This window comes from Patagioenas fasciata, chromosome 10 (assembly GCF_037038585.1).
Source record: "Patagioenas fasciata isolate bPatFas1 chromosome 10, bPatFas1.hap1, whole genome shotgun sequence".
Classification (NCBI taxonomy): domain Eukaryota; kingdom Metazoa; phylum Chordata; class Aves; order Columbiformes; family Columbidae; genus Patagioenas; species Patagioenas fasciata.
The window spans coordinates 10,429,271-10,451,939 of NC_092529.1; the positions used below are offsets into that span (position 1 = coordinate 10,429,271).

Here is a 22,669-nt window from a genome sequence, read left to right on the forward strand (position 1 = left end):
CCAGAGACAAGTTCATTCTCAAACTTCTTCCATTTTGTATTTCATTCATTATAACCTGTCTTTTTATTAGGCATAATTATATAGTAGGGTCTAAATTTTCTTATTGAATGGAATGATGAAGAAGTGTTATATGATAAATTTGGCGTTTTTACCACAGAGTATATTTGAAAAGGTACTCTGTAAAGGAATTGTTTTTAAATTATTAAACTATTTATATTTTAAACTATTTCTAAACTAGAAAATTTGTGAAATTTTGTAGCTGCTTTTGTTAAAGAGAAATCTTTAGAAGACTCTTTCAAAGGAAACTTGGCTGTTTGATGCTATATATATCAAGGAAATAACCATAAAGCCTGGAAAGAGGACATCTTTTATTAAAATAACTGATGTCCTGGGACAAGCATAGAAGCTTTCAGTCCTCTGAGTTTATTTGGCTGTCTAAAACCCACAGTCATTACAATTAAAAGTTCATGTCAAATTGAGTGCTTCAGGGCCTGATAATTTAATTTAACCCTTCATACTGGTGTCTGTTCGAAGGACGTCCCTGTCACCCTGTCTGTGCAGAGGAGCAAATCTGTGCCCTAGGGATGCGTTTCCCATCCGTAGCTGGGGCTCAGCTCTGGCTGCTGCTCCCAAAAAGTGGAACCCTGTCACCACCTCTGGCTCCACAGCCACACCACAGCTGGAGGTGGGACTGTAGCACCTGTGCATGTATCAAAATTTGCTTTGGTCCATCTAATCCACAGTGAAGCTGTGGTGGCACAAGCCTCAGTATGGACTGTACAGTGTAAATAATTCACAGGTGTTCTCTAGCACTGAGGTACGTGCCTGTATTGGGTTCATTGACACAGGTATTGAAGTTCACTAAAGGTTATGCAGGCATGTCTTTTCCTGCTGCAGTACAAATGCATTGTGTATCCGTAGTCCACCATCCCACAAATTACATTTATGAAGTATAAACTTGCTGTAAAAAGGATGGAGGAAAAAATGGATAGGCTAGAGATTGAAATGTTTGTTGCAGGTGAGTCAGAGCTGAATGTGAAAGATGACAAGAAGGGATTTACCAGTGGAGTCTGGGGGCTGGCTGACTTCACTGGGAACCAAATTCCTCTATTAATCATCCGCTGATGAGAAAGGTAATGTGATTTTTACTCTGAAATTATCTTTGCATTAATGCAGCTTCTGCATCCTGGTTATCAGGTTCTGTCCAAAAGTTGCATAAAAACCACCAAAACAGTTTGTGTTCCAGTAGTTTTAAAATTTTTTCCTTGCTCCATGACAAAACCTGTCATCTTTATTTAAATCTTCCTTTACCTGCATAATCTGAGTGCAGAATTTGGTTCTACAGAGCTTTTTGTGGAGCCAAAGGATGAGCAGCAATAGGGAGAGGAGGATAACTGCTTGTGCCCACTCAGAGCTATTTGGGTAGCACATTAAATGTAATAATTCCCCATCCTCTTGGCTGTGCTTTGCAAAGATGCAATTAACAGAGATGAGGTTGGGAGAGCTCTTTACAGCCTTGGTAAAATAACGCTGAAATGATTTGTGTTACATTTTCATTTAAAAGGCAGTTACTTTTACATTTAAGAGAGTTTTTTCTTAAGGAGGCATTACTTCACTAAGCCAGAGCTACTCCATTAGCCTTTTATGACATTTGAGTAATTTTGCAAAGTCTACTCTGTAGGAAGCAGTGGGCCGCCCCTGCTGCCTTTGTGGCTTGGAACTGCTTCTGTCACCACAGACACCAGGAAAGGTGAGAAATGAGAGATCTGGCACAAGAAAGCTGGGGACATCGCAAACTGTCCTTGGTGAGAGTTGTGCAAGTTTTCTCATTTTCTAATGAAAATTTATGCAAGTGGAACGTTATGTCTGCCTTTCAGTGACAGAAAGGTGGCCAGACATCCATGAAGCTATGTTTTGAACCTATTAAATTAGCTGTTGCTCTTTTCTGATTGATGATCGATTTGACAGTTCCTGCAGATGGGAGTCATACAGCACAGATGTGTATCAATAGCTGCAAGTCAAAGAGGCAGGCCATAAAATCAATTCTTTAAAAATATTTCTCAAACTAAGAAAGCGCATAGAACCGCAGAATACTTTTTATGGTGTCCTCTTACTGAAATTAACGTGCTTCCTGGTAATTTCTTTATGGAGTGTAATGCTCTATCTGGAAAAGTTTACTTAAGGATATTTAAGCACAGTGGTATTCATGTAATAATAAACATCATCCATAAAGTCTGGGAGTGACCATCACAGATAACTTCATGGAACTGATGTACATTAAGCATTTAACCCTTGTATGATACTTGCCTGACTGCTAAGGGAGGAGAGTTTGATCAGTCAGGTCTTGTCTGGTTAAGTGTAACCAAACGGTTTCACTTTCACCCATTGGTGGTGAGAGCGGGACTGGGATTGCTCCTGGGAGAGCAGATACTGGTCAAGGGGTCATTGCAGTGGGTGTTGGATGTGTTTATGGCGAGGAGAGACTGCTAAAACCAGCTCTTGCCCAGCAGCTTAGTCAACCTGCCCCTCTTCTCTGAAGAGGTGCATGGGGGCGGACGACCTTTCCACCTCACTGGGCTCAGACAAGTTGTCAGTTTAGTATCCTGTTTCTCATCCCCTGAATGCCTGAAAAACTCTAAAACGGGTGTACATTTGTGCATGAGTGGTTTTGATTTGCATTATGTTTAGTCTTTTGCAGCCTCATAAATTATTTAAGTATTTATATACTCGGTTTAATCCTGGCTACCCGCTATAAATACAGCGTATCTTGAAACATACGCAGTAAATCTAAACTTCAGCCCCAGATTTGTTCCCCACCCCTGAGCTACGAAGTTATGTGTGCTATTGATTTGGAGCTGAAAGCCTAGACCTGTGTTGGTTCAGCCTAGTTGTTCGTTGTCTGACAACCATATAATGATGAGATGTCAGAGAGAAAATTGCATGCTTTTTTAGCATTCAAGTGTCAAGTTACTTTCTGGGTGTTTCAAATTCTTTTTTTTCCCCCATCAACACGTATTTATTAGAGATGTAACAAAATCCTTGTTTGTACATTTCATTCTTTATCATATTCTCTGTTTTCTTGAGAAAGTGCAGTATAAGCTTAAGTTTTTTCTGCCTAAGGAACTCATGAAATCTGAGTGTTTAGTCAGTACGACTTTGTTTCCTTGTCATACCAATTATATCTAATTTACATCAGTGCCTTGAATGCATCAATATTCAATATTAGGCACAGCTTAAAGGAAGAGGATTTTTGGTTGTGATACCAGGCTTGTCTTTCTGATAGTAAAGCTTTTTTTTTAACTTAGAGCCAGATGTTTTTAAGATTAAACATGTAGATAGATACTTGAAAAGATGATCACAAATGTGTAGCAGCCAAACTCAAGGTTAAACTTGGGTTCTTCAGACTGATTTTTCTGAGAAATTCCCCAGTGAGTACAAGTGTAGTGTGTGTAGCTATTGTTAACACTTTGTGTGATGGCTGAGCACTGCTTTTCTAAGAGGAGACTATATTTGATTCTTCTTTGAACAAAGAAGGAATCTTGTATTTCTGTCATAAAAGAAACAGTCCCTTCTTTTGAAAAAGCCCTCTGTGTAAAAAATTGGTAGGAATTTAGAATTGGTCCAGCCAGTTGCAAGTAGGGCCCATTATATCCTTTTAAAGGAAAATTAAGATGAATAGACATAGTGAAATAACTTTGAAAGACTGTCATATTTGAAATATGACCCTGACTGACCTGTATGTTTTATCTCAAGATTTTTATGATATGTTTCGTAATGCCTATGGGTGGATGCATTTTGCTGGCATGACTGTAACCAAAATGAGTATGTTTTTACCTTACTGATTTTATTAGTGCCTGTTGAGCTGGGGAAAATACTTCAGTTGCTGAAGAACACAGTTGTGTGTCAGAATATTTTACTGGAAAATACTTGGGAAAGTAAGATTTATTCTTGCTTATTTAAAAAAAAAAAAAAAAAAAAGATATAAATATACATTTCATGTTTATTCCTGTAAGAGCACAGATGGCTGTCTTTCATCAAGTAGGTGCTGCCAGGATCTTTTGTTTTGATAACGAACTCTTTTATTTTTATAGATTAAATTTAAAAAAATAAGATTGGAAACTATCAGTCATACAAGTATGTCTGCATGTGAAGGAATAAATTTGATTATAGATGCTATTGATGGATATCAGTATTGCAACATTATTCGTAATTGGGGTTTTTTGAAAGAAATTTTTTTTGATAGACCAGTTCTTGCACTCCCTGAGCAATGATGACTGTATTTCTTCCCACCTGGTGTGCTGGTCCGTTACCGCTGTGTGTGTGCTGAGCTGTGAATTCTGAACTCCTGCTCAACAGGAGTTTAGCTGTTTCCTTACGTGTCTGTTGGCCAATGACTATGGCCTTCACTGAACCTCAAATATTCTTACTAATGACTTGGGGATGATGATTGCCAAATACCAGAGCAGATTGGTCTGTCAGGAAATCGTGCAAGCTCTCTCATATTGTATTTGCTTCTGTTCCTCAATAACTAACAGGAGCTGAATGATTTCTGTTTGACAAGTTTGTCTAAGAAGCAGCATCCCATGGGCAAGAGCTTCTTAACATGGACCTAAACTCTTCCAGGTAACTTAAGAGCTAAAATGTGTCCAGTTTTGCTTTGATCTGAATGCAGTGAGCCATCAGCTCTTGAAAATATTTTCTTGCGTTCTCTCAGCTAAAAAAGAGACTTCTGCAGTTACCTTGTTCCTTCAAACCTAGATCAAGGGCTAGGGGAGGACAGATAAAATCGGGGGTCAGTAGACAGCACTTGTGTCCTGCCTAGAAAAAATCCTGTTGGGATACCAGAGAGCAGGAAGATACAGCTCAAAGCAGCATTGCAACTTTGGCAGGTATCCTGGCCCCGAGTTGGCCCTGTTGAAAGCAGCATCTCTTGTGTGAGTGAAGTTCTTCCACTGTGGGACTCCCCACCTTTACAACAGCAGAAGAGAAATGTCATGATGGAGTATTGCCAGGTTTTTTTCCTGGTGGGTTTTTGGTTTTTTGTTTTTTTCCCTACAGATATTTTTGAAGAAAAGTATTATTTGGACCAAAGGATTTACGGGTCTGTTAATCCCCACAGAGCTTGTATTAACTTCTTAGGGCTTTTTTGCTTTCCTGTGGTTTCCTCAGACACTTACAGTGAGGGAATCTGCAATCAACTTACACCCCATAGCTCATCCATAATTGCAGAGTAGCTATTCTGTTGGCAAAACTTGCTTCATCGCATATGCACTTGAGAATATCTTGAACGTGGAAGGTTCTCTGAAATCTAATTTTCCCTGTGTATTTGGTCTTATTTTGATAGAGGTAGGGTTTTTTTTCTCCAGGAAGTCAGGGTGGGTCTGTATCATTCAGATTTGCTTGCCCAATGGTCTGGGCTGTGATTGCTGACTTCCCTGGCTGAGCCATTGCAGCCTCAGTGCAGGATCACCAGAATTGCATGTCTGGGGGACAGTCTGTTCCAGATAAGGGTGAGTCTTGTTGCATTTTTGCAACCTGCTGTCATGGCATGTGATGTGCATGCTTTTGTGTGCAAATACCTCATATTACAGAATCACGGAATGGTTGGGGTTGGAAGTGACCTCTGGAGATCATCCAGTCCAACCCACCTGCTAAAACAGGTTCACCTAGAGTAGATTGCACAGGAATGTGTCCAGGTGGGTTTTGAATGTATCCAGGGAGAGTCCACAACCTATCTGGGCACCCTGTTCGAGGGCTCTGGCACCCTCAAAGGAAAGAAGTTTCTCCTCATGTTTAGATGGAACTTCCTGTGCTTCAGTCTGTGCCTGTTGCTCTTCATTCTGTCGTTGGGCACCACTGAAAGCAGTCTGGTCCCATCCTAGATGCTATCCTAGATACTCTTGGTGAAAGTATATGTTTATTTTGTCTAAAGTTAGAGCAGCTTTCATCTAAGCGTATGATAATGCTCATTTGCAGCCTGTGCTGTTTTTTCAGCAAGCATTTCCACATTGCTCTATTACTGAAAAGATGTAAGTTACTGGATCTGCACCACAGACACCCCATGTGTCCACTGAAGGGAACAGGGGGGTTGCTGATGCAGGGACAGCTGGAATGTCCAAGCTGCTGTTTTGGCCAGGACGTTGGTGCATCACTGTTGTAAGGCAAGAGCAAGCAGGAGAGAGCAGCAATGTGAACACAGAGACAGAGCGGGAGCACAGCCGGAGCAACGATGAGAACTGCCAGGCTACGCGATGCTGCTCGTGGCTGTTGCACCACGTTTGTCAGAAGGCAGCTGCCAGCCCTATTACTCTCACTTCATGCTCGTGGACTCTGACTCCTCTCCAAAACGTTGGCAATAAAACCCAGACACCCACTGGGTGGCACTGGGGCAGGGAGAAGTGGAGCTATGGCTCATTGCTGTGTTCTGTCCTCTGTTTCAGTTTAACTTGAAAGCTTGTGTACTTCTAGTAGTGCCACTAAGATTTTCAAGGCAATCCCAGAGCTTTAATGAAATCTGTACCAGTATCTGTCGGATTTGTTTTCTGACCCATTTAGGACATTGCAATTTGGAATTAATGTTGCTTTCATTTTCCAGTGGGTGGCAGTTGAAGCAAAGAGAAATGTTTATTTGCTTGGAAGTTTATATAGATATGTATTTAAGGAATGGGAAGAGAAGCCAAAACAGGCCAGGCTTTTATTGTCTCTCGTTATGCTGAGTTTTTTTCTTATTGTGTGTCCTATCTGAAGAAAAGTACAAATCGAAAGACCTCTTGTGATCAAAATCCACTTTTAGTTTCAATCTCCTCTACTTTTTGTGTGTTGTTCTGTTCCTTGTTTCCTTATTCTCTTACTGGTTAATAACTGTGACCCCAATCTTTTTGTCACTAGAGCTTTGCATTGTGTAAGCCTAATTTCAAAACCTTGAAGCAGGGACCTGCTTATTTCTTGCAGCAATGTGTGCATTTAGTGCATATATTTGTGTACATTGTGCATTTAGTGAATATATAATTATAAATAAAACATAAATTAAGTACATATTTATGGGAATACAGATACATCTTTTTATGTACAAATGACTGCATTTCTAAATGGAGTAGAGAACAGGCTAAATCTATTTTTTTTTAATTGTAAGAAGTGCTGAAACCAAAAGTCAGGTAGAGAATTCTTCCTGGACATTGGAGCATAATTTGACGTACTTTAAGAACAACAAAATATTACTGTTGTGTTGTTTTTCTTCTTTCTAAGCTGCTGAAACACTGACAGGGCTTTTCCAGCATTTCCCAGTGCTTTATATTGTGGGTAAATGCTTAATGCTGCATAAAAAGCTGGAGAAGTCTTTAATGATTTTTTTTTTTCACAGGGATGAGCTAGCAGTTCATCTTGTAGAATATGTGATTATAACTAACTTGCCAATTAATCCCCATTGCTTCCTGAAGAAAATGAGGTCTTATGTAGGTATTTAATGTAGCTAGGCCAAAATATATTTAGTTAAATTGGATAACATTATAATAAATGTATTTCAACAGCTTTGCCATGTCCAAATTGAGTCAGTTTATCATAGCTAAGCCTTGTCGGTTCTTACACTAATGCAGTTAAATACAAATGTTTATGCAAATGCAATCGTTCTAAACGCTTTTAAACTGATTTGTCACTTGTATGGATACAAGTTCTGCTGCTACTTTCAGAGCAAAGCTCAACTTGATTGATAGGTGAAAGCTGTAAAATTACTTAGGACTCTACAGGGAAAAATACCCAGGAAGAAACCTGTCTGTCCCTTCTGTCCGTATGAAATAGATGATAAGAAATTAATTATCAGAGCAGCAAGGAGCTGAGCTTCATCTGGTGGATAACAAAACTGATTTTACTTATCAGCAGTGCTCTTTGGCTGTAATGACCTAAAATGGAAATCTTTTTTTAATCTAAAAATACTCTGAAAGCCATGACATAGCATGCATTCACTTTTGTCAAAGGGACACAGTCAAATAGAAAATGTATCTTTTTTTTTTCTTCTTTTTTCTGTTTTTGTTACAAGACTTGATAATAACTTCAGCGGTGACTGTGATGGAAGTCAGTTAGTAGAAAAAAGAAATATTTTCAGTTCCTTAAATTTAACTATCGCTTACTGGATTGTCATTTGCTGGAAAAAATTGCTGTACACCTCTACAGACAGTAAGGAAAAGCCTCTAAATTATTTTAAACCCTTTTGATACACACACGTAGTGATGGTGCACTTGAATTCTTGAGGATTTTTTGCTTTATTGAAGATTTATCCCACTGACAAACAGATCTTATTTGGGGGGCTATGGAAAGATTTTTGCATCATTTCTATTCTAGATAAAAATACTATCTACTTGTACTATGGTTTGGGTCCTTTTTTTTTTTTTACCACTTGGTGCTGCTTTCCAGTGAGTAAGCTGATCCTAATACTAAAAAGATTTTTGAGGGAGTCTCTCAACCAAAGGATGTTTTTCTTTGTTTGCTTTACACAAACCATGAGAGTTCCACAGCTCTGTTTTGAATTAACAGCTCTCCAAGCTCGGCTGTTCACTTAACGCTTCTCAGACACTGTGGTGAGACAGTACCATGAGCATTCAAATACTTCAAAGGAAAAGGCAGCCATGTCTAGCATTTTATCTTCTTAAAAGCACAAAAAAGGATGCCAGATTTATGTAACTGAAAATGTTGGCTATTGGCAAGGAGTCCCAACAAGACCCAGGTGGAAGAATGTATCCTTGTTCTGCTGCATTTAGTTTTGCTTTAGTTACTAAGAGCACCCTGCTGCCTAATAAGAGTTAAAGGCAACTTAAAACCATGCCCATTTGTGTCTCTGTGCTTTTGGTATTATTCCTGTGATTCTTTAGCTCTTACTTAGAGTTCTAGTGAATGGGGTTGCAGCCAGTAAATGAAGAAGAGCGTATTTATGATCTTCTGATCAGGTTCTTACTTTTGGAAGTACACATAATACCTCTACTGAATTGCTTACTCCCAAAGTAACTTATTAGGAAATTTGCAAAGCTACAAAAAATATATACTTTGCAGTACATCAGTTTCTATACTTCCTGAGCCTTTTAAAGACTGTGTATAAATACCAGAGCAAGGCTCTATCTACCATCTGTGCTCAATGCATGAAGCAATGGAGGGAAGCAGGGAGAAATGATTGGACCTGGATGTGGGACTCTGAAGAGATGTGACAGCAAGGGTGCTTGTGTACTGGGTAGCAGAATTGTTCTGTCACTGCTTGGCTTGCTTGTTCCTTGCCCAGAAGAACATGGGTAATGCATTATGTTTTCTTTAGTTGTTTGCTTGTTTTCCCTGTTGCAATAGCTTGAGCGTGAGTGCCTGGCTGGGGGACTCTGCTGGGGGCTGTCACCTTCCACACTTCACTGCCAGCCCCATCTCATGCAGGGCAAGTGCTGAGCCATCCGGGTTCCTTCCCTTTGCTCAAATCTAGCATTGTAGGACTGACCACACTGAGCTCAGCCGTGCGTGCTGCAAAACGACACCCACTCCCAGCCTTGCACGGCCTAAGCCCTTCTCTGCTGGAAAGTGGAGAAACTCCCCTGTAATTGACAGTGTACAATGCTGCATCAGGGCTGGAACAAAGATGAGGTAAATGTTTCTGCCAGCATCCTGGGGGAAAGAAAATAGTCTGGAGACTTTGTGGGGTTTTGTGTGCATTCTTTGGGGTTTAATGATGTATTATAAAGTTTCTGAGGTTTTTTTTTTTCCCTTGAAGTTAGATTTTACATTAAGAATTCACATATTTTGCCCCCCTGCAGGTTGTTAATAAGATGGGGAGAAAATGAGCTCAGTAACTGAGAGAGGGTTTTGTCATCTCAGAAAATAAGCTGTAAAAGCTTTTTTGGGTCATTTAATCTTTCCACAGATTCGAGTTAGACTCTCGCTCAGTATCGCTTAGAACCGTGTTCTGATGCTGACTATCTGGGAGCAAGTTCATAAAACCAGAATAGCAACGTCGGATCGTCCTCATGTTTACCTGAGATTAGGGTTGGCTGAGCTTGCAAATCTTCCCAATCAGCTAAAGAGAATTTTGCTTTTTGAATCTTCTGAGTGCTCGATCTGATAAACTGCAAGAAGGAGGTATTCTAGTTACCGATGAGCAGAACCCTTTCCCTTTGGAGAAGGAACACGGTAATGGGGAGGGTGGAAGCTACAGACAGCCCCTGTTGCATGTTTGGTGCAGCCACAAGTTGTAGATCGAATTAGATGTAAGCCTGTCCTCTCAGCCTCTGAGGCTTTACATGGAATGCAACAACTTCAGTTCATTTGTGTGTTGAAATTGTCTAAGTTCTGAATTGGCTTTTTGTAGCACAACACTCATGCTGTGAGCAGGCTCTGTGTCTTCAGGTGCTGCTAACTACTAAAAAAAGAAATTTTTTTTTTTTTAAGTAAGCTTTGACTTTGAAATAATTTTTAAGATGTTTGGTTGTGTGTTCCAACTGAGCAAATAAAAAAATTGCATTCTTTATCGATCAGTAGAAAGTGCCGAACTGGTAGCCGTGATGTAGCCAGGACGTTACTTAAGGGATCTCTCAGCAGCATAAGGGCCTTGCAGCTGCACCCGGGAGAGATGTCAAAGGGCCTGAGACAGGATTGCAGATAAACCTCATCCTGTTACAGCCAGTGCTAACAGTGCTAGAAGTAACCCAGCAGGGAAAGCAGAATACTGTTTTACTCCATAGCCCAACCAAAAGCCAGAAACCTCTGTACCTCACTCTGCCTGGAGCCTTTTTCTGTTGCAAAGACAACCACGTTTATCTGTTGCTGTTAGACTTTGGTTTGCCTCCACGTACTCAGATAATGTACAGCCTAGCATATCAGGAAGGAATTAGATAGTGACTTGAGTTACTTGGGCTCACCAGACTTTGAGCAATATTTGAGTAAAAACAGATTGAAAACAGTTAAACCAGCTTGCAAAAATCTAAATACAGTCGTAGTTTGGGTGACATAGGAACACCATCACTGACATAGAAATAAGAAAACTCTCACATTTGTACTTCGTGCTGCAAACTTGAGTTTCAAGAACCAAATTTCCCTGACTTTAGCCAGACAGCCCACATGATTTAAATGTTAATGAAGGCAATATTTTTTCTCTCTGCTACAATTGTTTTAACCAGTGCTGTTGGCACCTGCTAAGGGATGTGTGCCCCCAAAAAATACCAAAACCCAAACAAACAACAACAAACTTTTGTTGTTGAAGTCAGAAAATGGCAAAACATTATTTTGATGTTGTTTTAAGCAAGAGAGAAATTAACTTGAAACTTCAATTTCTCAACTTTAAAACAAATTTTCACATGACATAATCTGGTGACATCAATCTTAATAGAACATATATCACAGAATTGTTTCAAACTCATCTTTGATTTTTTCACTTTGTATTCCTGTGCTCTCCTTACTTATCCTATGCCTTTTATTTCTGTGCTTTGCTGAAAAGCAATCTGCAGTTCAGTACTTTTGTCTTTAAAAGACATTTTATACAAAGAAGGTCTGCAGTGAAATCTTTCAAATCATGAAACTCCAAAAAGCTTTGTGCTCTCTGAAAATATGTGCAACTTTAGTTTATTCAGAAATTAAGGATAGGACTCCAGAGAAAAAAATGAGATGTGGTAAAATGTATTTTGCACAAAATAAAGTTTCTTAGTCATCCTAAAGGAATGGGGGTGTTTGAGTTTTTTGCCCTTTTTTTTTCCTGCTGACCAAAATCCATTGTGTATTGTGAAGTCCTCTGCAGTTTGCAATCAGATGTTTCCAGGATCTGTCACAATAATTAGTTTGCTTGTCTGAAGCTCTTCAAAGGAGCAACTGAAAATATTTTTCTTTTAATTGCTGATATTTTGTATTAACCTTCCCAATGGGCGTTTGTTCAGTAGTTGGCCATACAGGAGGTAGTACAGGGAGCTGACATTCTGAAGTTGCTTATAGTTGGTGGTTTTTCCCTTTCAAAATGCTTTGTGGAGTCAATGGAGCTGTGGATACTCGATGTAAAATTCAAAGCAACTGTGCTGTGATCAAACAATTCTGCAAGTGTGTATGGTTCTTAATTTAGTTTGTCACAGTTTACACTTGTTTTATTTAGTGAAATACTTTAAAAAGAACTGATAGGACATTAGCGTGAGGTGTAAGGGTATGCAAATAAAGTCATGTATTCCTATAAAATCCCACCTTTGGAAATGTAATAGGGTATGAAATTTTTGGTTCTTTCACAGTAGCCATTCTGTCCTTCTTAGTTATATTTTCCCATGTTTGAAAGGGTCTTTGTTACATTCTTTGGCTCCTTTTGCCATGGATATACAGGGCTGGGGTTTTCCTGTTCAGGGAAAAGCTGGCTAGACTCACCAGCTTTTTCTCATAAAGTTCACAGAGCAGAGTGTTGTCTTGGAAAATGTAACAGATTGGGTTTTATTCAGCTGGTATATTTTGGACCTTTACCATATTCTCATTTATCTCTCACTCACAGAAATACTCTAAAATGGCAACCATTTAATCTTTTTTAGATTATAAAGCCTTTGTTATGGCTCCAGAGCTGATGGCTGAAACTTTACTATATACTTTAATCTACTTTGTTTTGTTTTGTTTTAGGTTTTTTTTTTTGCCAGTGCCTGTGGAAACATTCAATGTCCTGGTTATTCTCAAGGGCTAATATAACTTTTTATGGAATTGAATTGAAAAAGGTCTCTGTTAGATTAGTGCAAGCATATACATGTTTCATTTTGCAAAGTTATATTTATTGCTAAATCCTAACTCTACTCTATGAAGACACAACTTTAATAATTTAGCGTTCTGCCTCCAAGCTGGCTCTGTCTATGAAAAAGCAAAAGATTCGTGACAATGCTTTATATGAAACAAAAGTGTTCCCCTCTTGTCTGCCCTCCAACTTATTTTCTGTCATTCATATTCTAGTTATTGTCCAAGTTTGGGATATTTAGATGTGATAAAGCTATAGGAGTTGCAAGAAGCTTGTGCTTCCTTCTCAAGAGACGCATGTACTGTTTCAAATAATTGTTCTTGACTTCACTGTGAGTGCTCATGAGAATGAGAATCATGTGGTGCAGTTTCATTGCTGTTCCGTTTACAATGTGCAAAGCTTGTCTCCTGTGGCTCTGCACAGTTAATCTGGAAAAGCAGGAAAAGGTTTCAAGCTACATGGCTCATTTAGATGGATTCTGCTCAGTTGTCAGCTATTATTTCCTGGTGGGTTCAAGCACTGTGCCTGCTCCCTGAAGGACTCATTCACTGGGACTTAGATTTGCAGTAGCCTACGTCTTTAAAGTTGTAGACTGTCTAAAACAAACAAGTCTGGGAAGACTCTACCAAAGAAAAGTCAGGAAAAGAGGTAAACAGTGAGTCAGCAAAAGATTTCTTTTGTTCTTTATTATTTGAGTTAATAGGTTTTATCTTTACTGAGTTAAAATGTTGTGGGTAGGCTGTACTAGAAACAGGTAGGCAGGATAGATGGTTGTGTTGTGCTTCCTGAGAAAGACAAAAGTGCTGACTTGCTGGGTTAGCACATTGTTCATCTACTACCTTGTGTATTCAAGGAAAAATCCCAGATACTCTTCCGGTGACATGACTTTGTCTGTCTTGCCTAAGCATAGATGCAGTCTCTATCCAAGAGTTTTAGAAGACAGAATGAAATCCTTGCCAACTATGAAAGACAGGTATGACAGGTGAGTACTCTTGGCAGACAATTTCACAATTTCATTTCTTATGCAGCTGTTTGAAGCGGCAAGCTTCCAGATTTCCACTCATAAAGGAAGATAATTGCCTGACGAGGTCACTGGGAACAAGGAATACAGTGGGATGGAAATTGTGTCCTTCTGTCCTTTGGTAGAACAGGTGTCCTTTTATTTTATGACATTCTGGAAGGACCCACTAGGCTGAAATCATGCCAGTTCCACACACTGGGTGTATATCACATCTCCCATTGCCCAACAGAAAAATGAGTTTATGAAATGTTGGAAAATGCCCAAATGAAGATTAATATGCAAACTTCAACTGGGCCAGTCTGTAGTTATGTGGTAGCTTCCTTAAATTATGTGAAGGCTGGAGGAAGGTGGGGGGGTTTTGTTGTCCTTGTCCTTTAATTCTGTGGGAATGGTATATTATTTTTGATTTGTTGTGTGCTTGCTTATACTACTCTGAAGATAGTGTCAGTAGTTTTCTTGTCCTTTTGTGATTAGACTATTGCAAGCTTTTTCAGGGAATTTTCACAGTGTCATTGAGAGATGGAATTATCCTCATTTTAAAGGAAGGAAATTGTTATAGGAAAAGCAGAACATTCTCATCTATTCAAGATGCTAATCTCATGCTTTGTTTTTAACTATACCTTTGTCTCCAAAGTACATTCCAGGTGATTTCTTGCCATGTCCTAATAAAGAGCTGGAAGTTTTTAGGTAAAACTTTAGAAACTCCTCTGTCTCTTCAAGGCAGAAAACCTGCCAAGTCTGTGGAGCTTCGATGTGGTGAATAAAATTAGACATAGTTTTAAGTAACTGAAAACACATATACCAATCAGAGATGTTGAGCAATTTCAGTGGAGTTTGCTAGCAGTCATGCCTGTAATTCGTGTCAGAGGCTGTTATTGCTGTTTTGAATGAATCATTTGGGTAATAGAGGTCATAACTTTATTTGTAATTGTGTGCGTAAGTACACAGTACACAGGCACTACCTATTAACTACTTCTGCATTATAATATCTTCTTACTGTCTCATCATTCAAAAATGTAGTTTCGAAGGAAGAGGAGCAATCTGAAAGAAGTATGTGCTTATATAGGCTAAACTGCGTGTATTTAGATGGATCTTTATCTTCTCGATGCCACACTGAAATAGGTATATGATATTCAAACAACACATGTGGGATAGACATAGAGTGTCAGTCACCTCCCAGAAAAGTTGCTCAGTGTTTTCTCAGGAGGCACTATGTCTCAGCTTCCTGGCAAAAGGGGAACCACTGTTTGGAAATGAGTCAGTGATCCATCTAATGAAATTCTTTGCTCAAATAACAATCAGCACTCAGTGGAAGATTTAAAAATACTGTAAAGATCTGGCTTGCTGCTTTTAATGTTTTGTTCCTTCTGAAACAAAAAGCCCACAGCTGCCCTTACAAAAAGATAAAGGAAAGAAAAAAAAAGGCCTTGACTAATGTCTTGAAATGGAGCATTTATGGAAGAAAAAGATCAGCTGAAACACCTGCTGCTGAAGTTAGGTTGTGCATGCAGAATTCTTGCACGAGCAACAGGCTTCAAATGCAATGAAAATGACTGCAGCTCTGTTCATGATACTCCTGACATCCTCAAAAAAATCTCAGTGTTACTGACTTTTATTCTAACCATTTCCCCCAAGAAATGTGTTGTCGTTGGCATAGTGTTGTGAGACATCAAATTGCAGAGCTCTCCAAACTTGCCCTTGCCTTGGGAAATGGCACATTCCTCCGTGGGAGCACTATGTACCTTTGAAATTAAGCTTTATTTTTAAAAATCTGGTCCTATGTGTTGCCTATAAAATGTGTGCAGCATAAAGACAGGGTTAACTAAGTTACTTAAATCAGCTTCAAGTTCCAGAAGTGTCAAGTCTTTGTAGAACTCCTTGGGCCACAGCAAAAGTGATCTGCTGGTTTGATGATACTTTTTTATTATTATTTCTGTTTAACTTTTTAAATATTTGTCTGTTTTCCTCTACTTAGAAGTGCTTCTAGAAGCCACAGCTGTAGGTTTTGGAGCTTGGAAAGGAACCCAGACAGCAAGGCTGAACAGGGAGTTTTGCAGCCAGGAAGATGAGTGATGAAGGGTAAAGATCAACTTCTCCAATCATTGCTTTGAACAAAGATGAAGAAGAAGACAAAAGCAAAGCACCTCCTCAGTTTCTGCAGCTGCTGGGTTTGGGATTTGTGTAGGTTTCAAAGGCCACAGACAGGCTGCCTGGTTGCCCTCGGTGAAGTTGGTCGGTCTCTGGAGCAGCAGATGATGAGTTATTATTAATAATACAGGTGTGGTTTGGTGCCTGCTATGCATGTGTCAGAGCACAGTAGAATTAGCCTCGCTACCACCAGAAAGGTTCTACTGGTGGCTTAACAGCCCCAGCTCTTGCGGGTTCAGGACCACTCCTGTCCTTCAGCTCCCTTAGGGCAGCAGGAGTGGCCCATCACAACAGTCTCTAAGCTTAAAGATGATAGATACAGTCTGGTTTTGCTGAACCTGCTGAGGAGCTGGGATTCTAGTAAGGGATATTGTGTCCATCATATCTGTTCTGGCATGTGTTTTGGCATACGTTGCTTCCTAAGAAATGTACGTATTTAGGAGCCAAACGACGAGTCGTGGTCCCAGGAATGCATTCTGACAGAGATGCTACCACCTGGAATGAGCACGGGAAATGAAGTTGGCGATAACTGAAGGTCAAAATACTTGCACATGAGCTGTTTATTCCCTTAAATCATGGAGTGCTTGCTTCCCAATTCATACCATAACTTCCACACCCCACCCTCCCCTACCTCCCTTAATTCCTATGTCTTGGAATTAGGAATTGCCAAGTTAAAACGTTTAGTATCATATCAGTCCACTCATGGTGTTGTTAACTATGTGTTTTCAATAAATGCCTGTTCCCATGCACTCCCGTAGCTTGCTTGCGCAGGAGTATTTATGCCTGTAAGCTATGCCAAAAGGAGTGGTTAAACCTAGAAGTGATGGGGCCTAACTCAGGTGTGATGAGAGGAAAATAATTATTCTAAATATTATTAATTAGGGCTTGTCATTTGAAAAAGATAACCAGACTAAAATCGCTGATAATCCAGAACTCACTGTCCTACTCTCTAGTAGTTTGTTTGAGATGGAAAAATCTTAAAGGTGCTGTCTGTGTCCCCAAATCCAGGCCATCCAAGTCTGTCCCATGGATGATTCAGAGAAATTGTCTTGAAAGAGGTGAAAGCTAGCAGCGAAAGTAATAATTTTAAAGTTTATCTTCACCTTTCTCTCCCGCATGTTGCTTCCCTCTCGCCCCACCAGATGCAGTCAGTTCTCATGCAGTTTTCTAACACTTCTGTTAATAGCTTTTGAACATGTTTGAGTCATTTGTTACGTATCTACATTTCTCCTCTTTGCTCTGTGGACTGACTGTTGCTGACTTCTCTCTGCACATCATGTGGTCCAAAATGTTTATTTCACCTACTAGATACCAATGACGAAACAATCTTGAATTCTTAAGGATCTCTGGTTATTAGTATGTCCTTTATCTCTGTTAGGTGATCTTAAGTCATACACTATTGGCCCTGGATGTAATGTTGGAGCGTATCTCTCCTGTTAGATGCTTAAACATTAGTTATGGAGTGTTTGTAAACTTAGAGGCAGAGTGTCTGGGAATGTTTGGTGTGTTCCCATAGAACTGAACTGTGTTTTGACAGCTGGTTAATGCCACAAAGCCTCCAGTGGCTACAGCTCTGTAGATGTGATTCCTCCACTGGTTAGATGACTTGTGATAAGTTGTTTTGTAGATATGGCTGTGATTGACAATTTGGATTTTAAAGTACAGGCTCTTCCATGTAAGTCTTCTTCATGTGATTGGCTCAACATAAGTAATTTTCATCTAGAATTTAGAAATTTCATTGCTAAATGTGAGCCATAAATTCTAGCTCTTTGTTCAAAACTGAGCTGAGAGTTGATGTTAACAAATTCTGTTATCAATATTATAGTTTGTGTTGTGAGCCTTCATAATTAAAGCACTCTGACAAGTACATATATCTTGTTTTATTAGAGCGAACTAAGCACCAGAAAAGCTAAAGCATTTTTGAAGGTTGTGGTGCATTCAAGGTCAAACTCAAAGGAAAACAGTACAGTTCAACTTGGGACCTTGTCTCCATTTATGGATACTCGCCCCCTCCCTGTAGTAGCAGGAGTCACTGATTGCTGCTATGCAATATAATCTCTCCCTGTTCTTGTCTATTTTTGGATGTGAAAATGAGGTTTCAGTCATTGTTTTAGTGGGTCCAACGAATGTCAGATCCTGAAAGAACGCTGCTTTTCCTTGTTTCCTATTTGGGAGATGCCTGCAGAAGCGAAGGCAAGTTGGGCATTTGTGCCAGGATGAAAACCAAAGACCTTTGGCTGTAGTGTTCCTCAAGGTAAAGGATTTGGATGAGGTGTTGTGAAACTTGTATCAAAATAATCCCTCCCTTGTGTGTAAGATAACAGATAAAAGAATGATCATGTTTTAAGCCTGGTCTTGCCACCCACCTGTTCTGAATTACAACTGTCTTCAGGTGCCTTCTAACCAGGTAGTTGAGTAGAGAACAGAAGAAACTCTTGCTAAAATGGACTTTGCTGACACTAGTTAATACATCAGGAAGATAATATCATAAAATAAAGTTATCTTTATATTTTAATTTCTTTTTTTTTCACGTCTCTGAGTATTTCTGCACTTCATCAGTCTTTATATTTATCTAGTCTTATTTATTGTGAAGGTACTGTTAGGGGAAGCTTGGAGCTTTGCCGAGTAGCAGTTTTGTAGGATAAATAGGTTTTACTTAACACTGTGTAAGATATATAACTGAGAACTTGTCAGTTAAGGTGCTGTTAACATCTACATCAAGCCTGGCATGTAGTCTTGGCATCCAAAACTAACATGTAGCTACATTCATCTGCTCTTCAGCTCTTCCGCAGATTGTCCTTTTTGATGTTTCCAATACCCACCCACCCATGCAGCCCCTGTACAGCTCTTACCATTGCTCCAGGCTCCACTGGACATTGATCATGATCTTTCTTAGGAAACATTTGGAGTAACAGTAGTTCCCAACAAAATTGTTACAAAGTGCATTTCAAGGATTCACATTGAAAATCTATGAAAGAAATTAAAGTGGACCCCGTATGTACATTTTGTATAATACCATCTTAAAAATAATATTATGTTAATTCTTGCTATGTTTTGCTTGCTGCTGTAGAGTTTTAAGTAATCCTCACAGTATGGAATCCTCACAGTATTGAGCTCCAAATAGCTTAAATAGTTCTTGAGTTGGTTGGAAGATTTTTTTACTTTTACCATAATCATAAAATCACTTTTGGTTTTCAGGCTATTTGGAACAAATTTGTTGCAGGACCCTTGCAAGGAACATATTTTGGGAAAAAAAAAAGTGTCTATTATTCTTGCTTATAATTTTATAAATACATATCTCAAAGTTGTGTAGGCAGTCTATAAATTGCTTGAAGTGCCTCTTGGAAATTAAGCTTGCTGGTTTTGTTTCAAATCCAAAAAACGGCTTTGAAAGAGGACTTTGGAATTTTTAATAAGTGTTTGTAATGGCAGATTACCTGTCTCTGCAATTCTGAGCTATATACTTACTCAGCACTCTTGGTCCCTGGTTTATGAGTAAGTGAGGAAGTTTGGAGTTTCCACAAGAATGACTCAGATCAAGGAGGAATCCTAATACTGTTCTCCCCTGTTGAATCGTGGAAGAAAATTAATTAACCTGTATGTGTAATACATCTTCCCAAAAATATGGAAAGACTGTAGATTAGCCTTCCTGTAAGAGTCAGGATGAAAAATTCCGTAACACATTGCCTCAAGCAGGTGGAATTGCTGGCAGGAACGTGTAACTGTCCGTCCTGACACCTTGCTTAAAGTACATGGTGTTTCACAACAATGGACGCAATTTCAAAGCAGTACAATAACAAATTTGGTCCATCTTTTGGAAACAACCTGTATAAAACTGACTTTTCCTGTTGATTGTTTTTGGAAAAATAGTAAAACTTCTAAGTAAGACTTTTAAGACTTTAGAGTAAAATCCTTAGGATGACATCTTACTGCTGCTAGACAAGCCTTCATCCATTTGGTCAGCTTCATTTTCTGGTAGGTGGATGGTGATAGGAAACAGAAGTGGAGGTGTGGAGGTCAGCCATAAGTGGATCACAAGCCTGAACCTTGTTCTTTTGACTCTCCCATGCAGAGATCATAAATCTAATACTGTGTTCCACTGAGTTCTGGGTCTACATGGGCCTCTCGAATAACCATTTCTTTGCGTTACATCACCAGATAATGCTAGAAGAATTTTAACTGTATCTTTTAAACTTGCTGCTGCAAATTGCTTAGAGAATCTTAGCATTTTCTGTTTGGAGACCAGAAATTAATGTTTCCATTGTGTAGTATACTGAAGGTTTATTTGAATTAACCAAGAGCCCAAAAATATTTCCTGTCAAGAAAAAAAGCACAAACTAAACGGTGTTTTTTTTTCTGTAGACAGAATTTTCTTGTACTTGTTCATCCTAAAGTTCAAGGTGGTGTTGGAAGTTACAAACAGTGACTGTGGAAACAACTCTACCCTAGTACTGTTCAGGTCTCCTAAGCTGCTTTTGTATTCTGCAACAGTACGAGATTAATACGTAAAATGCTTCTACTTTAATATTTTGTTCCAAAACTCAAAGTAAAACTTTAGAACTGCTCAAATCTACTTTCAAGGTTGGGGAAGAGTCTTTTTCTTCGGCAGTAGCTGAGCTGTGCATCATTGCCTCAGAACAGTACTAAATACTTGGAGTATTTGTTACTTGTTGTATGAGTCTTTGAGAGGTGACAACCTTGGGCAACTTTAACAAAATCTGGAATAACTACGGATTTAAATTCTTGCAACTCCTAATGCCCCAATTTATACAAGTCTACCAATGCTCATCTGTACTGCACTCAAACTTTCAGTTAATGTTAAACATTTTGAGAAAGGTCAGTATGCAAATCCAGTTTGCTGTTTGATTAATACAATGCATTAATGTGGGTTGATAAAAGATGATAAGCACCATTTTTGTTAAAGGAATTATTTTCAGTTTCTCTTAATTTGCTTATGCTAGTTGGATGTCTGTCCATCTTCCACTGTAAATGAATGCTGTTGCTAGAAAAATGTGTTAAGATTTGCGATGGCAGGAAGGAATCTGTTCGCCTTTTTTTCCCTCCAATTTCTTCCTGAAGAAGAACTTAATTTATTTTCCAAGTATCCTTTTGTCCTATAAAGAATGGTAGGGCAGATGCAGGCTTTGTTCTAGATGTTTCTGCTTAGTTTTTGTGGGTAATGTCTGAAGTCAGCAACATGGCGTTTAGTCTCCATTTTCTTTTCTCAGTGTTCCTCTGGAAAAGGAAATTAAATCAGCTTGAACAGTCTGTATCATTTGCTTGAGATGTGTAAATTGTCACTACACGCAATTTTTTTATACCCTGCTGTAATGCATGGTATAATATTAACAAAACAAGGTAAATACTTCTATAAAACAGCTATAAAACTGTTAGTATGTGTTTGGTAGTCAAGATTACATCAAATTTTTAATATAGTCCATGAATATATGTTGAATATCATGATTGCTTTATGTTAATATTTTTCTCATAACTTTTTAAAACTGGAAAAACCCTAAACCTTCAGAGGTACAAAATGTAACTGTGGGGAGATAGTAATGAAGCTGATTCTTCTTCCTCAGGACATCTGATCTTTGTGCATATGATATATGTGCACATCTCACCAATAACCAGTGTTTCTCAGTACACATCTTAGATGAGCAGAGGGTACCGACAGCTACAAGAGAATCATGTGAGGTTCTTTTCTCCCTTCACGTTTCCTGAGATGAATTTTAAGTGCTGTTTTTTATAATTCTGACATTTTTCTGTCAGAAATAAGTTTCAGAGCTGTGTTTTTAGCTATGGACTTAGTTGTAGAACAGTTAAGAAAATCCTAATGCTCTAATTGGAAGAAAATTAGATTTTGGAGAAGGAGATGCATTACAGGAGCATGAAAATTATATTTACAAAACTATTTTTTAATGAAGGCTTTTCACAGTACAAGCAAATAGATTTTTCAATATAGCTGTGTTTCAGGTCTGAGTAATTTTTTTTCCATGGTCCCACAGGGGCAGAATGGGGTTTTATATTAAAGGCTGGAAATGCAGCTGTCTGCAGCTCTTTCCCACAGAGTTGAAATTCATTGGGCAAATGTTGATTTAACTTTTGTTTACTCAGTACAGGGGACTCTCAAATTACCCATGATGTGGAATAACTTCGTAAGAAGTGGGTTACGGGCATCTACTTAACCTTCTTTCAGTTGTGTGAATTGCCTCTCAGTCCTGGTCACATCCCATGTCTGTGGGTTTGCAGTAATTGCTAACATGGAACACACACTATTAGAGGAGGATTTATGTACTTAAAGTGCTGTAGTGGAAGTAAACATCCAGTCCTGTGGGGAGAAGCCAGCATCGTGCGGCCAGCTGTGCGCTGCAAACCCTAATGTGGAAAGGAGTCTTTGGGGGCTGAAGATGTGGCTTGTTGTAAAGTCCAGATGAGCTCCTTGCCAGCACCCACTGCTCGCTGGGCTCAGCCGTCTCCACGTGTGAGACGGGATAGGGCCACTGCAGGGAAGTGATGGGTATTTCAGATATACAAAATGCGGGGGCAATTAAGTAAGCTGTGATTAGGCAAGCTGCATAGTAAATAGTATAAAAGAGCTGCTTGACATTCAAGGAGGGAAAGAATCAAGGCAGTGTGGGTAGCGCTGATACACAGAGGAAAGATTTGGAGGCAGAACTGGACAGACCATTAAGGGTAGATCTACCCAAACAAATGACACCATGTGGAAAGAGAATTTCCCACTCTACTGCTGTCTTTCCATGCTGAGAGTTGAAAAAGGGATCTTCTGTAATTGC

At 39.1% G+C, this 22,669-nt stretch overlaps 1 protein-coding gene across 7 annotated transcripts in view; it reads left to right on the forward strand.

The window, feature by feature from the left end:
• Nucleotides 1–22,669, forward strand: part of PRKCD (protein kinase C delta) — a 63,956-nt gene that overhangs the window by 2,431 nt on the left and 38,856 nt on the right. Inside the window, exons 2-3 of one of the 7 annotated variants that reach the window (XM_065845855.2) lie at nucleotides 1,019–1,133; nucleotides 4,536–4,623. The exons of 3 other annotated variants lie outside the window; for them this stretch is intronic. The gene's annotated coding sequence lies outside the window, so the exon portion shown is untranslated. Of the gene's footprint in view, nucleotides 1–1,018; nucleotides 1,134–4,535; nucleotides 4,624–13,667; nucleotides 13,689–22,669 lie in introns of those variants that run through there. 3 more of the 7 variants (XM_071813099.1, XM_071813101.1, XM_071813103.1) reach the window with 3 other exon arrangements.